We start from the raw sequence: 17805 nt of genomic DNA, 5'->3' as shown, positions 1-17805 counted from the left end.
GCTAACATTTCATCAAAATTAAATAATATTTAGCAGTGCCTGGATGGCTCAGTCAGCTAAGCATCTGCCTTTAGCTCAGGTAATACCACGATCCCAGGGTCCTGGGATGGAGCCCTTCTCAGGCTCCCTGCTCAGCAGGGAATCTACTTCTTTCTCTGCCCCTTTCCCCAACTTCTGTACACATGCACACACACTAATAAATAAAGTCTCTTTTTAAAAAAATCAAATAATATTTAAAATTCAGTTTCTCAGGGTGCCTAGGTGGCTCAGTCAGTTAGGCATCTGCCTTCAGCATCTGCCAGGGTCCTGGGATTGAGCCTTGCGTGGGGGGGGGGGGGGGGGGGCTGTTTCTCCCTTTCCCTTTGCCTGCCACTCCACCTACTTGTGCTATCTCTCTGTCAAATAAATAAAATATTTTTTAAAATTCAGTTTCTCAGTCCACTACAACTGCATTTCAAGTAGAAACATAAAGAACAGTGCAGGGGTGCCTGGGTGGCTGAGTTATTAGGTGTCTGCCTTCGGCTCTGGTCATGACCCCGAGGTCCTGGGATCAAGCCCCGCACTGGGCTCCCTGCTCAGCTGGAAGCCTGCTTCCCCCTCTCCCACTCCCCCGCTTGTGTTCCCTCTCTCGCTGTGCCTCTCTCTGTCAAATAAATAAATAATATTTAAACAAAGAAAGAAAGAACAGTGCAAAAAGTTCTACTAGACAGGGCTGATCTACAAAAAAAGCCCTAATGCTAATTCAGACCTCAGAAAAAGAGAGGGAAGTCTGGGGAAGGTTTCTGGAAAGATACATTTATATTTGAAATGGGTATTAAAGTGAGCATTCCAGGCTGGCTGGTGAGAGAACAGCACATGACACTGGCCCTTGCCTGAATCATGCAATACCAAAATTTCCAGGGCAATTCCCCAAAACCCAAAAGCAAAATACTTCACGGAGGCATTATAAAAACAAATTGGGTGACAGGCTTTGATTTATATTTTGCTGAGATAAACTTAGATGAAAATACCCTAAAATGAGAAACCAGAGGATTAAGTCCAATTAGGACCTCACTAAAAAGGAGGGAAAAACAGAACTGGAATTCACTGCCAGATCATTCTGGAAATCTTTAACAGGTAAACTAAACTAAGGATCAAGGGGACAAACCGAAGAATGCACTATGCTCACCCAAATGCCTTACAGTGGGAGAAACATTTCCCAGTAATCGAGGTCAATATGTGAATCGAAGGTGATTAACCCTAGAGAGAGAGAGAGAGAGAGAGAGAGAGAGCGCGCGCGCGCACACACAAAACCAGCCCAGCAGAGAGCTGTGTAACAATTCGGTCCTTCACGTGTGGGAAGGGGGAAGTGTAATCCTCCAGTCCCTGAATCTGACACTACCTAGCATGTGCCGCCTCAGTTTCCTCATCCATAAAATGAATAAAAGGAGAGAATCTACTTCTGAGGGCCATTAAGTGGATTCCTTGAGTCACCACATGGAAGATGGATAAAACAATGCCTGTGTATGGAAAGGGCAAAGGAAGCGCCGAGGGCTATCACTGCAGGATTATCTGCGGACCAAGCTTCACATGGTGGAAAGGAAAAGGATTTCCCTAGGGGTGAGCGCACAGGGAAAAGGGATGTTGTGCTGTCATATGAGGAGGAGGGAAGGTCTGAGAAGTCCAAACCGTTCCAGGTTGAGCAAGTTTTGTAGACACCTTCCAGCCATGCCCCACGGGCTATTAAAATGCCCGAAGCCATGGGGGCCAACTGCCGGAACTTTAGCAAGCTGTAGGATTTAGCTGTGGAACCCTGGTACACTGACTTAGCACATGATATCAGTGTTCCATTTTTTTCAGAACCATCTCTCCGGTCTGCACAGCTAGACTACTCTATCCTTCGTTCAGGCATTAATCAGGCACCCATCACAAGTCAGGCACTATACAAGGCAAGAGAAAAAGCACTCCAGGTGTCTAAGCAAGGGAATGCAACAGCCAGGCTTTGTTCAGTGACTCGTTAGGAGAAAAAAACAGGAGGAAAGGATGCAGAGAAGGATACCTTGTAAGAAACCGCTGCAATCAAGCGCAACACCTAACCTCTCAGATTTCCCAAAGGGTGCAGTACTGCGGATTTCACTTAACTGGCTCCCAACGAATACTTAACTTCCCAATTGAAAATAACAACCTCTATCAATTTAGCACTTACTATATGTCAAACGTTTCATTCATTACCTCAGTTTCTCACAACAACCCAGTGAAGCAGATATTAGTATCTTTATTTTACACATGAGAAAACTCAAGAGAAGGCTCAGGGAAGTCAAACAGAGTGACAAAATAAATGGAGGAGTGGGGCTATGAATATATGTCTGTCTCTCTAAATACCTATCCACACATCATTGGTGCTGGCCTGTGGCAGTTTTCCCCGGTCTACGTAAAAATGAGATCTAGAGGGGCGCCTGGGTGGCTCAGTGGATTAAGCCGCTGCCTTCAGCTCAGGTCATGATCTCAGGGTCCTGAGATCGAGCCCCGTGTCGGGCTCTCTGCTCCACAGGGAGCCTGCTTCCTCCTCTCTCTCTGCCTGCCTCTCTGCCTACTTGTGATCTCTCTCTGTCAAATAAATAAAATAAAATTTAAAAAAAAATGAGATCTAGAAACATATACCTACAAATGTCCATGTATGGTTGCCAGTTTCCTTGAGAAGGGCTCCCTTTTATTCTGATAATGAATCCTATTTTTTTATAAAAGAATAGTAAGAAGAATTTCTTTTTTAAATGCCCTCCTTGGCAAAACTACAAAATTAGTAAATTTGTATGTGTTTTCCCACTACCACATTCAACTGTGGTCTATAAAAGCCAAGTCCAGGAACCACTACACTAACAATGACATTTACATAGCATTTACCATGACCCAGGCATTATTTTAAGCTTCTTAAATATACCACCTGTTTTAATTGCAGTGACTCTGAGAGTAGACACTACTATACTCCCCTTTTTATAGACGACTTGCCTGAGGCACTAAAGTTTAAGTGTCTTGTCTAAGAGCCCAGAGCTGGGAAGAGGTAGGAGGGGGACTCAAAGGGAGGGCCATGTGCCTGGTGAGAGCACCTGAGGCCTCCGTCCCAACACTGTGAAAGCAAATAGACCTCAACCACTGCTATTTGGCCTATGACCTATAACGTTTAGACGTGTGAGACACTTACTGATAAGACCCTAAAACTGACTGCTACCTTGGGGCAAGTTACAAGATAACACATCGACAGGTGCGCGCAGCTCTGCTGAGTCAAGATACCAGCGAGCTGCCTTCACAGAGCTCTAAGATGCTGGTAACCTAAACAATTTAACCAAATTGTTCTCTTTCATTCTCCCAGAAAACTGAAAAGCCTTCCAACCTTATGGGGCTTCCACATTCACTCCTGGCATTTAGTTCTCAGTCAGAATTACAACACAAAAGCCTTTGTGGTAGGCAAAGCAAGTACTGAGGCTCATTTTATGGACAAGAATTTAAGTTAAAATAAATGACTTGTCCAAGGTAACAAAGTCAGCAAGAAGCAAAATGAAAACTGACGGCAGAAAGGATTCTTTACAAGGCTTGAGGAATCCCAAGAACCAAAGACTGCAGAGACTACTTTTTTCCCCTGGTTTCTCTCTCAATGCATACCTTTATTCCAACAAATGTTGTATTCCTACTGACCTGTTCTAGGATAAATGTGGCAGGTTCACAGAATAAATGGGAGAACAAAACAAAAAAATCCTGTGGCACTTCCAAAGCTATTTTGCAGTTTCTTCCTGCTGTCTGAGTGTAAACTCCCTCACATTTTCATTGAACATCAGGTCTCCCTCATGAAGGAATGACAAGTGTGTGACTGTGTGTGTGCATGCAAACGTTCTGTTAATTAACAACTATAAAAACAAATAAGGTAAAATTTTAAATCTCCAAATGATTCCTATTCAAGATAAAACATGAATCTGAACCATGTTCTTAAAAAGTTCTTTCTCGGGGCGCCTGGGTGGCTCAGTGGGTTAAGCCTCCGCCTTCGGCTCGGGTCATGATCTCAGGGTCCTGGGATCGAGCCCCGCATCGGGCTCTCTGCTTGGCAGGGAGCCTGCTTCCTCCCCTCTCTGGCTGCTGCACTGCCTACTTGTAATCTCTCTCTCTCTCTCTCAATCTGTAAAAAAGAAAAAAAAAAATTAAAAAAAAAAAAAAAGTTCTTTCTCAGGGCGCCTGGGTAGCTCAGTAGGTTAAGTGTCTGCCTTCGGTTCAGGTCACAATCCCAGGGTCCTGGGATCCAGCTTGGCATAGGGCTCCCTGCTTAGTGGGGAATCTGCTTCTCCCTCTCCATCTGCCCCTTCCCCTGCTTGCGTGCATCCACTCACTCTCTCTCAAATAAATAAGTAAAAAAATTTTTTAAGAAGTTCTTCCTCATAATAAGATGAACTCTACCTTCCAGGTCAACGTCTTCTTGTGCTGAAATGTATAGTCACACCTAATTCTTTAAGATAAGATCGGGGGTGGCGGGGGGGGGGGGGGGGAGTGGAATCAGGCCACTGGCTTTCTAAATTTTTTACTTTTTGGTACCAAAATATGGTGTTCCTTATGTTACCTGTAAAGGAAGAAATGCTTTTGTTTTAATAAACAGCATAAAAACTCTCTGAGGAGGTGGCATGCTCTGTATAACCAGTACTCTCAACAGTGTAGATACCCAAATATTGGTTGCATGGAGAGGAAAAAGGAAAAATAAAACTTGTCTCCCTGGATCTCTATCCTCTAGAGCTACAAAGTACAGGTTTGTTCCCTCCTCTGCTTAATAGCCCTAAATTATTTACATCTTAAAAGAAATTTTTTAAAAGATTTTATTTATTTGACAGAGAGAGAGATCACAAGTAGGCACAGAAGCAGGCAGAGAGCGAGGAGGAAGCAGGCTCTCTACTCAGCAGAGAGCCTGTCGTGGGACTCGATCCCATGACCCTGAGATCATGACCTGAGCCAAAGGCAGAGGCTTAACCCACTGAGCCACCCAGGTGCCTTCCAACACACTTGTTAATAAGTTGAATATTTTTTGAGCATCTCCATGTGTGAGGCATTTAAGTCCTGATTTTACTGTAGGGATGTGAATTGTATAAAATGATATTTGTAACTTCGCCAAGTTTGTTCAAAGTCACATACCTGATCAAGAATGGGATAATAGTGACCTGGTACAAATTACCACAAGTGACAAAAGCATTCTTTTAATAACAGATCTTTCCTATTTGTGTTGTAATTCCAGAGTTTTTGGGTCTCTGCTGGGAATTAAAAGGGAAATAGGTAGTGGTCACTGCTGGTGGTACAATCAGCACTGTCAGGCACGAAAACTTGGTGTGAAGTTTCTGGAAAACATTTTGGCAATGTTTTATTTTGTATTTATTTATTAAAGATTTTACTTATTTATTTATTTATGACAGAGAGGGAGCCGGATGTGGCGCTCGATCCCAAGGTCCTGGGATCTTGACCCGAGCCAAAGGCAGGGTCAGGCCTAACGGACTGAGCCACCCAGGCACCCCGGCAATATTTAAAAGATATAAAATCTTTGGGCACCCGGGTAGCTCAGTGGGTTTAAGCCTCTGCTTTCGGCTCAGGTCATGATCTCAGGGTCCTGGGATCGAGTCCCACATCGGGCCCTCTACTCAGCGGGGAGCCTGCTTCCCCCTCTCGCTCTGCCTGCCTCTCTGTCTACTTGTGATCTCTCTCTGCCAAAAAAATAAATAAAATCTTTAAAAAAAAAAAAAAGTGTGTGGGAAATGATGCCCCATATGAAAGAGGTCTGGACAATATGTAGAAAATTCAGAAATGTATGCTTTCAGATTTATGTACTTTTCTCCATGTAAGTTGTACCTTAATCTTTTTTAGTAAAAAAAAGTTAAAGTTCTGTATATAATATATGTATTCCTTGTATTCATACAGAACATTAAATCACAACTATTTCAGCTAATGCTGCCATTTTTAAACCTTTACGGCTATGGGTTAATGCTGGGCACATGCCAACAGCGGAGACCCACTGGAGACCCACTGCCTAAGCACTGAGAGGACTCTTTCCTCATTTTCCTCATTTACCAAAGGTTTTATCTGCATTCCTTAGAGACAGACTAATCAGAGGAAAAAATCTCCGAGAAGTCAGCAGCATTAAAAAAGTATTCAATTATTTCAGGACATTAGAAATGCTATCACAAAAGCGGCATCCACCAGCCTTCTACCTACAAACTTAACATTTTGGGGAAATAAAGATCTAGTGATACTTTTATCACCAAGCATTTGAAGTACACTATTCCCAGTGAAATAATTCCCTTGAAGTAAAAGCCACTCTAGTTAAAGATGCAGATTTCAAGAATCTAATAATCTTGTATTAATGCAGTACTGGCTTTCATTTGTACACAATCATTCTGTTACTGAACAAAGAATCCTTTTTAATTGCCCATGGCAATTAACAGTAATCATTTTCTTTTGTCTTGTTCCTAAGTAGTGCAAGCTATAATAGAGGAAGCCGTGATTTTGACCTTTCTTTAAAATGGAGATGGGGAGAAGTACAATGCAACTTTTTTTTTTTTTTTTTAATTTTTTACACTTCAGGATGCTGTTAGCTGTAGCTGGCCAGCACACTTTCATTCCAACGTTATTTTTGTTGTTTCGTTTTTCACCCCAATATTATTTAATAACTTTCTGATTCATGAAAAAAAGCACTGTAGTGAGTTCCATACAAGTAAGTCAAGAGGCCTGGTGTAGTTTTGTCTATACATTTCTAGCTGTCTAAAGAATTTTCTCAATTGAAAACTGTCAATTAGGAGCCACTTAGATACTTTTCTACTTACCAAAGAAAATACAGACTTAAGGAGTCATTACATGACCAAATATGTCTATCTTACTACATTATTTATTTTGGACAACTTTATATATATATGTGGAATATAAGTGGGTATGGAATACACACACACACACACACACACATGCATATCTGGGTTTAAATCCTGGTCAGAAATCAAATGCTTGATGTTTGGGCACCTGGGTGGCTCAGTGGGTTAAGCCCCTGCCTTCCGCTCAGGTCATGATCCTGGGCTCCTGGGATAGAGTCCCACATCAGGCTCTCTGCTCAGCAGGGGGTCTGCTTCCCTCTCTCTCTGGCTGCCTCTCTGCCTACTTGTGATCTTTCTGTCAAATAAATAAATAAAACCTTAAAAAAAAAGAAATCAAATGCTCAACTTTGTCAACATGCTAGCTAGATAAACTGGTACTTGGGGCTATATATTCTTTTTCAAAATGGTGTGTCATAGAACCAACTGTGTGTTCAGTAGTCTCTGAATATGGAAGCCTTTAAGACTATTAATACAGGGCTGCCGCTCAAGAATGCAGAAATTCATCAGACTACTCAACAAATAATTCCCTCAACCCAGCGTATATCATATATAGCTAATCGTTCACAACTAACTATAAATTCCTTAAGGGGATAAACTGTAGCTTATTCTTCTATCCCAGAGAAACAAGGCAGACTAATAAAATAAACATAGCTCTTGGAATCAGACAGACACAGATTCATAATACAGCTCGCAACCTCTCAGCTGTGTAACCCTGGTCAGGACACTTATGGTATTATGCATATTTGAGGATTAAATGCTGACGAGGAGGGCATGCCCTCTGAGAGTTTAAAGCCTAAAAATGGCCAGAAGAGTTGGTGCACATCTCTCCACCCACCTACCCCTCAAAAGAGAAAAACAAAAAGGCTCTGGGACCTTGTTTGGGTTCAATCAACATATATGTAGTGGGGTGTCTACTATGTAGAAGATATTTTGCTAGGTGTGACGGGAAATAAAAAATACACGAGGGTCCCCACCCTCAAGGGATTTACTATCTGGAGAGAAGAAACAATCTAGTATTATTAGCTATGAAATAAGGCAGAATGGGAACCAACTAGTATAATCCCTTAATTTTTCAAATGAAGAAACTGTAGCCAAGAGAAGTGAAAATGATTTGGCCAAAGTCATGCAGCTAGTGAGAGCAGAGCCGGGGCTAGGGCCTGAGTTTCTTCATTGTCAATTCAACATTCTTTACACCATAGGAAGCTGCCTCTCAATTGTTCAAATTTTATTTCCCAGTGCAAATATTACCATAGTGACCGGCAAAAGGACATTTTCCAAATAAGAATGCAGAGACACTAGGAGAACCAAAAAGGTATGAAATACCACAGATGCATAATGCAACAGTCACAACTGCCACAAATTTCATAAAATGAAAATGCTCATTTCAATAAAGGAAGATGAAGGAGATAGGCAAGCCTGGCTATTCTCAACTAAAGTAAATATTACTTTCCTGTGATGACGGTTCATGGCTGAAAGTACCTGGTTCTCTGCTAATATATCAACTTAATGGTGCGTCTTAACATCATGGAAGCAAATAAATGAAAATCAGACTGACAGATGCCAAAAGTTATTTTCAAGAATTCTTCATAGACAAAACCTCATTAAAGCACTGTATCAAAAATTAAATAGAAATAAACTTTCAGGAAGATGAACATGAATGATTTGTTTGCATTTCTTAATACCAGCAATTCAAGTGCTATTCAGACCCTGCTGTTTGAGAGCCTAGGTCAACAATGACTCAGCTTGAAAGATTCCATATTGCTTTTAAAAGGAGTGTATGGTTTTAGTTATGTAGTGAATACAATCTGGATGCCCCTTTCCCCCAAAATTATAAACTAATTTTCACATGAATGGCTGAAAAAGAGACAGTGTTTATGTTTGAAAGAAGTATACAACAAAGGCAATCCGGTTCATTTTATCGCATCCCCCAGAGAAAGAGCTCTTACCCCTGGTTCTGATTTGATGCTGGGAGAGGGGGGATGGAGGAGTTAAGAGTAGCACCAGGAGTCCAGTCGCAGTCCCAGCTCTAACTCGCTATGTTGTCCAGGACAAGAATCTACAACCAGAGCTGGACAGCACACTCGATTTCAGACTAGGAATGTGAAACCCAGAGAGGTGAAGTGATTTGTTCAAGGTTCCCACTAATTAGGTTAAGGCCTAGACCAGAAGATCTTCTGCATGTATTTCCAATACTCCTTCAGCTGTGACAGGAAACCTGTTACCATGAACCTGTGCAAGTTCATTTTCCTATCTGTAAATCAGGAGGCTAGACTAGGCACAGGTTTTCAAGTTGTGCTGCTCTAAATCCAAGGGATTTCCACTAGTCACCTTCCCTCTGCAAGTAAAGAATCTCCAAGTTATGTATTTCATATAGTGTGAAAAATAAATTTTAAACAACTGGACTAGACGGTCAATAAAATGTCACACTGACTGGGTAAATTAAGACACCCAGCTGGTGAATGACAATAATTATACCAGATCACAGGAAGGCAGGCCCTGCAGGAAGCTTAACACCTCTCAGAAGGCCCCCACAAACTGAAGATGTGAAAGCAGAAGATACTAGAGGGAGAAGAATGGACAACGACTCGCACTGGTCAGTCTCCAACTGCACGGAACTGTGGTGTCTCCCCACCACACAGAGACTGCAGAAACATCCATGAAGCTGTAGTTTATAGTCAGCGGTGAAACCCTCACTCCTCCTAGGCTGTCTTTTGCCAAAAGTTACCATTAGGTCCATGGATCTACATACAGACGACTTCCGTGTAACTCGTATCAAGAAGAATGACTCTTTCTGATTTTTTTTTTCACTGTCCTAAATGCTTTGGCCTTCATCACGCCAAGCAAAAAGAAGGGGCACATGGTCAAAAGAATAGTGTTAAAAAGAGGGGGGTGCCTGGGTGGCTCAGTGGGTTGGGCCTCTGCCTTCAGCTCGGGTCATGATCTCGGAGTCCTGGGATCAAGCCCCACGTTGGGCTCTCTGCTCCGCAGGGAGCCTGCTTCTCCCTCTCTCTCTCTGCCTGCCTCTCTGCTTACTTGTGATCTCTCTCTCTCTCTGTCAAATAAAGAAATAAAATCTTTAAAAAAAAAAAAAGAAGTGAAGAACTTTGATCACACTAGTATTACAGAGATTTTCTAGGCACTGCAGGACCCTTGAAGACCTGTTACTACATAGAAAACAGTCATCTACTGCCATCTCCTGCTCCAACCCCACCCCCACTGGCATACTAAGGGTTCCAGAAGGCCAAGGCTACCACCTCAGATTTCGGTAACACCCAATTCCATCATGAAAGCAAATGCTGACACTGAGGTTGGAGGCTCTGCAACCATCAGAGAAATGCAGCAATCTTTTTAACATCAGTTACCAGTTTAGGAAGAAAAATCACCCCTTTGTTGTTCTGTCTCCTCTCCCTATTATGTAAACTTAGGCTTTGGCCATGCAGAAACTTTCTGTGCTGCCAGTGGTATTAAAACTCTAACACACAAATTTAAGCAGAGTTACATACACAGTTATCTTATTCTTAATTAGCCATCACTTCCCCATTAAGAATAAAAAGCAACTATTTATATCAACATGGAAAACATAAACGCTAAAATAAATTCAGAGACTAAATCATGATTCACAAGGCCAAAATTCAAAAATGAATGGAAACCAACAGAAAGATGAACCAAAATTCTGTAAGTCAATAATGGTGGGAAAAAAATTAATAATAATAATGTTGAAGATACATGCTATAGGTAATTAAAATTACCAGACTCTGCTTGTCAGAAAATTTAAAGTGCTAAGAATTCAGAAGCTAAATGAACCACATGGACCTATGATTTAGGCCCCCTTACTGTATCATAGACAAATACCCTAACATTTGATGAGTCAATGGTCCAATTCTGTAGATAACAGTGGATGCTTTTTATTTCAAGTGTTCACACAGAACTATTTCTAAATAAGTGCTGAAGTAAACAAAGTTTGATCATAGCTCAGTTAAGAAATAAAGTCCTTCCAGTAAATGCTCCTTCACAGCTGGATGGCTGCTTTAATATGCAATTGCCCTAGGCCACAGGGGGAAAAAAAAAATCAGGCTTTTGATTTACTTACGAAATAAAATAAACCTAGAGCCTGCGAGTTTCCCTCTTCCAAGTTAAGGACAGAAAATGGTTTAGATGGCTTTTCTGTTAAAAACAAACAAACAAACAAAAAAACCAAACACCTCTTTCTCTGAATAGATTTCCTAAACCCCACTCCCAACATAAGATCACTGAAGAAATAGCTTCAGGAAAGGTAGCTAAGGTACATTTCTCAGGTAATAAGACCAAAAATCCTTTTGTATCAGCCCGTTCCTGGCACTCTTTCCTCACTCTGCCAAATCAGGTCACTCACAAGGCTTGGGGAAGGTCAGGGCCCACCCACATACTTCTTGTACACCAAAGAGCCCTCCCCCCCGCCCCCCAGCATGGATCTACCCAGAGGCATTCAGCTCCTGTGGCTCGGAGCGCCTGCAACACCAGAGGGCAGAAATCTGAGTGACACTTGGCACTCTCTCTTTCAACAAACAACCGCAATGGGCTTTCCAAACTCAGGCCCTAATCGTTTTGAAGACCAGGAAGCTGGAGCCTTCCTGGGGCAGAGGTGAAAAGAAATAAACCCACCCTCCCAAAGGTCACACTGCAAACCAGAGGCCATTAGGGAAGAAGGCAAGACTGCAGCTTCTGCAGCCCCAGAACAGTAAACACCAAATGGGGCTATAACCCCTGAGGGATTGGGGAGAATTTGAGAACTAGCACTTCCCCAGCCAGAGTTAAAACAAAAATAAGACTGTCGTGGGGGGGTGTGGAGGAAGGGGCAAAAAAAGGGCACACTTCTAAGTTCTCCCAAGGGGTGTTGGCGGGGGGGGGGGGGGGGGGCGAGAATAAAACTGTCTCTTTACAATAGCTCAGAGAAGGAGGGAGAGAAAGTGAGAAAGAGAAGACCTATGAGCAGCTGCACTCTCCTGTTCCAAACGTCACAAAGCTGCAAAGCCCTGAGATCTGAAGGGGCTGGGGAGCAAGATGAGAATGAGAGAAAAAAAAAATGGGGCAACAGAGACCTACTCCCTCACCATCACTGACCTTGGTAGAAGTAGGGAAAATGGGGGCAACAATCCCAGACTCCAGGGAGCAGGAACCAGCCAACCACCCCCCACCTATTTACCCAGACCTCAAGATCCCTGGGGATAAAGCCCTGAGGGTCAGGGTTCCGAGTGTATCTGCAATCTAAACCAGAGTCTAAAGAGATCTAGGCCCAACCCAGCCCCTTCCCCTCCAAAGCTGGGGACTGGAGGCTAGAGGAAGACGAGCCTGAAGAGGGGAAGCACTTAGTGGGAATGGGCGGGTCAAGGCTGGGTAGCGGGGAGAAGCAATCCTGACAGGAACCTAATGGGAAGAGAAGGCTACTGGCAGGATACAAAGGGAAAGAAAAGGTGAGGAAACAAATCAACGATGAACAGAGTTGGGACTTGGGTATCAAAGGGAGAGAGAATCTATCCAAAAACTGAGATGGCTCTGGGGGGATGGGGGGGCAGCCAGTGATAGGAAGGAATGGTTGAGAAGATATCTCTACTACTGGGCAGAACTAGGAGAAAGAGAACTCAAAAAAGGAGGTAAAAGGTAGGACAAAGGAGGGAGAACAAATACAAGGAAGGAAAAAGTGGAGGTTGAGGGCTGAATCAAAATGGTGGGGGAGGAGGTCAGGTGGAAAACTTAGAATTGAGAGAGAACACAGGTGGGATGCAATTACCAGATGACCAGGATTAAACAGAACCACTCAAACAGGGAACAGCAATAGTAAAGTTAAAACGGGTCAAAAAGATAGGTGGGCAAGTGGACAGCTCCAAAAGGGGCAGAGCTGGGAGAAAAACGTTAGAGCTGATGGAGCAGAGCTGAACAAATGATAAGAGCAGGTGCAAAAAGGATTTGGGGCAGGTCTATGAGATGCAGCGGAATGGGAAGGCAGGGGGCCATAGGTCAGAGAAGTTAGCAAAGATTTGGGGAAGTAAAGGGCAAGTCTAAGGAACGCCAAAACGGAGAGAAGACTTACAGCAAAGAGGAGGCTGCGAGCAGGTCTCAAGCAGAGAACTGAAGGGGAAACAGGTCAAAGAAAGCGGGAGCGAATGAATGAGACAGCTCAACAGTGCCAATGAGGAGGTGGAGAGGAGAAGAAACCGCAAGGAGAACTACTGGGCAGAACTGGGGCCTGCAGGGCAGCACTGAGGCTGCGGACAAGGCTGAGTTACAGAGGTCAGAGAAGTGAATGGCAGAAATGAGAGCTGCAGGGTCGGAGGTTGGGGGGAGAGGCTCTTCGCGGAAAGCGGAGTCGAAAAGCCAGCAGGTTAGGGGACACAGAAGATCTGAGATTGGGCAAAGGGCAGATCGGATACACAGAAAGGTCTGGAAGAGAAAAAAGTCTGAATGGTAAATGGGAGCAAGATCTGAGAAGGGGAGGAGGTGAGCATGGTGCAAGTGAATGTGAGAGGGAGCAGGGGACTGAACTGAGAGGCATGGAAGGGTCGGAGGCTTTGAGGCATCTCGGGGGTGCACCAGGTTCCGCGAGTGGACAGTAGGGCCCAAGAGGGAGGCGGAATTAAGTTCAAGGAGAAGACCTAGGGGCAGCAGTGCCAAGATGAACAAGGTCTCCGATGGATTTCCAAGGAGGTGCAACCGCGGGTCCTAAAGGGACAGTTCCTGGGGGGTGCAAACAGAGGACGAATCACAGTAGACGGGTCAAAGACGGGTACAGATCCGGAGGGTGGTGAGAGTGGAATCCAAGAGGGGGCAGGCGGGTCACGATTCTCAAAGTGAAGGTCCAAAATTAAGGGATGCGAAAGGGTCACTGAGGAGGTGGGTCCCAAGAGCACTGCAGCGTCCAGGAGGGGCGAAGGGCACTACTGAGGGGCGGAAGAGGGAAAGGGGAGGCGCAGAATTGGGAGCAGAGTGGCTTAAGTGAGGAGGGGGTGGCCGAGGCAGACACCGAGATCTCAAATGGGTCGGAAGGTGGGGGCAGACGCGGGGACAGCAAGGCTGGGGCGAGCAGGGACAGGTCCGAAGGGCGGGCGGGCCCCGCGGGCCGGGCCGCAGCGCGAAGCAGCGGGGCCGGCGGGGCCCGGGGGGCTGGGGGGCCGCTCCCTCCCCTCCCCCTCCGGCTCCTCCATTGTTCCCGGGCTCCGGGCCCCGCCGTCCCCGCCTCCCCTTGGACCCCGCAGCGGGGCGGCGCCCGGCCTCGCTGCCGGGGCCCGCGAGCTCGCGCACTCACCAGCTGGGCGCCCTCAGCGCGGCTCCGGCCTCCAGGATCCCAGCAGCGGCGACGGCGGCCCCGGCGCCATGTTCTGCTGCTCCTCGTCCAGCGGCGGCTGAGGCGGCGGCGGCGGCTCCGGCGGCGGGGGGCCGGGCGGACCCTCCTTCGCGGGCTCCCTCCTCCGCCTCCTCCACCTCCTCCACCTCCTCCTCCCGCCGCGCCGCGGCGCTCCCTCGGGGCGGGGGGGCGGGGAGGGGAAGGGGGGAGGGGCGGGAACCAGGGGGAGGGCGGATCAGCCTCGCTCGTTCGCTCCCTCCCTCCTTCGCAATGGCGGCGGCGGCACCTCCTTCCTGCGGCCGCCGCTCCCGTGCGCGCGCGCTCCTCGCTACTGCGCGTGCGTGGCGTGCGGACCGTTGCAGGAGGATAACGGCCCTTGGGCGCGCGTCGCAAGGGGATAACCGGCGCCAAGCAGGAGACGAAGCGAGGGCGTCTACGCGCCCAAGGGGCTTAGTGCCACGACCGCGACCTGTGGCTGGGAACGGGCGCGGAGGCCATCATGCGCGTACGCCTCAAAGAAATGCCGCTACTGCGGTGGCTGCGGCGCGAGACAGCACCATGCAGCCTGCGACCGGGCAGAGGGAGTGCTGTGGGCAAGTGCGCGTGCGCGGGACAGACTGCCTGGCGCGAGGCGGAGGGCGTGGCCCGCGGGAGTAGCGCGCACCCTTGCGCGCGCCAGAAGCAGCCGATCCCTCCTTGCGGGGGCTCGTGGAGAAAGCGGGAGGGGAGAGGCATGGCCCGGTTTTGGGGGCGGGGGCGAAGGGCGCGATCCCGCTCGCGCGGGACCTGACCAGCCAATAGGACGCGAGGGGAGGTGGGTTAGCCGCGCGAGTCTCAGCCCCTGGGATAACGGAGGCGGCGAGATGGAGCGACGTAACGTGGGGCGGTGGGGAGGGGCTGGGGAGAAGGGAGCACACCCACCGAGGGAGTTGATTGGGGAACACGAGGAGGCGTGGCCCGCCTCAGTCCAATCCAAGCCTGGCAATTTGTCGTTCCGGAAGAAGGGGCAGGGCCAAGGAGCGCGTGCTCTTTCCCTGGGCAGTGAAGAAAATCTGCAGGCGCTGCGCGCCAGTTGATACGTTTTGCTCTGGGTTCTGTGATCGCCCGGAGCCCGGGAGACGGACAAGGGTCTGCTTCTGCGTGCAGCCCTGACCTCCAAGTCAGCATTGTGCAAACGACTGCAAATCAAATGTCAGTTCCGGCTCGTACAGGGGAAACAGTGATGGGAAGAGGCACTGCCGTAACCCTTGAGTTGGAAACTGAGGAGGGGTTCCTCTGGGACCCCTCCGGAAGTACGCATGGTGGAAAATGAACGTTCTGGGCACTGAGTCAATATTTACGGAATGCATGAAGAAGGGCTGTTTCCTATTACATTTTGCGTTTCTTTCCTCAGTCTCTTGATCTACAAAATGGAATAATAATTGTACCTCCCTCACAGGGTTGCTGAGAGAATTAAATAAGATATATTTGTAAAGTGCTAAGCTTTATTTTATTTTTATTTTATTATTATTATTTTTAATCTCTACAGCCAATATCAGGCTCGAACTCACAACCCGAGATCAACAGTGACATGCTCCATGGACTGAGCCGTCCAGGTGTCCCTCCTGCCCTCAAGTTTGAAAAATCCATTAAATAAAGGTTTTTTGATTACCGATCAGAGTCCTCTCCCTTGACTTTTTTAACTCAGCATTTTTTATGCATATAATCTGATTTTTAGATGTCTGTGACTATTTTTGTTGTTTTTTAAGTTTAAGTACTGTGAGCCAAACCAAGTGCAGGGCCCAGGTTTTCCTTAGGCTGTCACCGCAAACCTTGGTTTATAAATGATTTTGACATCAGTTAAGGAAATACCATATTCCTCACCTCAAATTAATGTCTTTATAACACCAAGGTCCTTCAATTCTTGGAAAGATTGTGAACTACCAACACCCAGAATAAAGAACAAAGGCTTCACTCTGAACCTAAATGTCCCTCTCCCTGTCTTTTGGAGCCTGTCAATTCTACCTAGTCCTGTGAGTCTCAGCTTAACACCACTTCCTCGGAGTGACCTCCCAGATTTGGTCTGACTCCTCATTTGATGAAAACTACTTTATGCTAGGCGACATTCTATAACACTAAACATTAATTCAACATTAATCTTCCACATCTTATGAGTAGGTTACAGTTGTTATGGTTCTACTAAACTAAGGCACAGGGAGGTTACACAGCTAGTCAGTGGCAGATTGGAAATTCAACCCGACAGTGGGGATCTGATGACTACACACAAACTGCTTCTTCATAACACTCCACTCCACCAGGGCCTGAAGTTCTGTATTGGTTTCACCATTTTATGCGTGAGCCCTTTGAAGGCAGGGACTCTGTCTGGCTATTTCTTCAGTCCGGCAAATGGCCCACAATAAATACTCGTTAATGAATAAATGAATGAATCCCATGCTAAACAACAGGGATGGCTGAAAAGATACAGTCCGTGCCGAATGACTAACTCTTACCCCTCTTTCGGACGCTAGCTCATAGGACCCCTCATCCAGAAGGCCCTCTTAACCTAACAGTCTTGGTCAGGCGCTCCCTCTACCCTCCCAGAGCCCCTTTGGGTCCTCCATCCGATCCCTGACCACTCTGAGTTGTCCCTGTCTAGTGATGGGTCTTTCTCTCCCACTGGACTGTGAACCCTAAAGGGCAGGGTCAGGGCTGTCTTAGCCACTGTTGATGTGTCCAGTACAGGTCAAGGCACAAGGAAGGGGCTCATGCAGTGTTTCCTTGACTGAACAGTCGGAACTATCAAGGAGCGCCTTCCCAGTTCTGCAATTCTTTGCAGTGCGCTGGAGGGCCGGTGATTAGCTGAGCAAGCCAACCACAGGAAACAGGCTTCCCTGGGGGCAGCCGCCCCCGCACGCCCGGCTAGCCTCCACTCCAGGATAAATAAACAACTGAGTAAACAATTAGCTGACAGAGAGAAGTGCAGACTGCTGGCCCCAGCCAATGTCAAGATTTCCCAAGCATCACCCCAAAGGCCCCGAGGACTGGGCGTCACATCAGCCAGAGAGGCAGGGTGGGTATGAGGGTCTGGGGTTCTGGACCCCGATCGGAGAGAGGCACAGCCAGAAAAATCCACAGAAGAGTTTTGCAGAGAGGGGGAATGTGCTGGAGCAAATTCTCTCTACATTCCTCAAAGCCTGAAAGAATCAGACAGAGGGTGGAGACCAGGTCTGCTCTCGTCCAGAAGTCAGTGAGCTCACAGCGCCTCCTACAAACCGAACTGGGGAAGCGGCTTCTTGCTGATGCCGCGGGGGATGTCAGGGAGAGATGAACTCTTCCGCCATTGGTCGGGAGGGCAGCCAATCGCGAGGAAGGAAGGGGAGGCGGGGATGCTCGGATTCACCGCAGAATCCCGCGGCCCGGCCAGTGGCTGATACGTAGTGGGCACGCACTAGATAGCTAATGGAAGGATGGATGATGAGATGTCCATAGAATTTGGAAATGGAACTATAACGCGGATACCTAGAAATACACAAATCACAAGTATACAGCTCGATTAATAATTCAGAGAGAGACACACCCCCTTTAACCTGCACCCAGATAAAAGAATGTGACCACCTCTCAGAAGCCCATCCCCCAACCCAGTCCAGT

At 46.7% G+C, this 17805-nt stretch overlaps 1 protein-coding gene across 2 annotated transcripts in view; it reads right to left on the bottom strand.

Annotated features, from left to right (window-relative positions):
• ARHGAP35 (Rho GTPase activating protein 35) overlaps positions 1-14855 on the bottom strand; it is a 124329-nt gene extending 109474 nt beyond the window's left edge. For both annotated transcript variants that reach the window (XM_045987575.1, XM_045987574.1), the window contains exon 1: positions 14140-14855. The gene's annotated coding sequence lies outside the window, so the exon portion shown is untranslated. The remainder of the gene's footprint in view (positions 1-14139) is intronic.
• Positions 14856-17805: the final 2950 nt, after the last annotated feature.

Source organism: Meles meles, chromosome 19, assembly GCF_922984935.1.
Source record: "Meles meles chromosome 19, mMelMel3.1 paternal haplotype, whole genome shotgun sequence".
Classification (NCBI taxonomy): domain Eukaryota; kingdom Metazoa; phylum Chordata; class Mammalia; order Carnivora; family Mustelidae; genus Meles; species Meles meles.
Note: the sequence above shows the minus strand (reverse complement) of the source record. Positions and strands in the feature narration are given on the sequence as shown.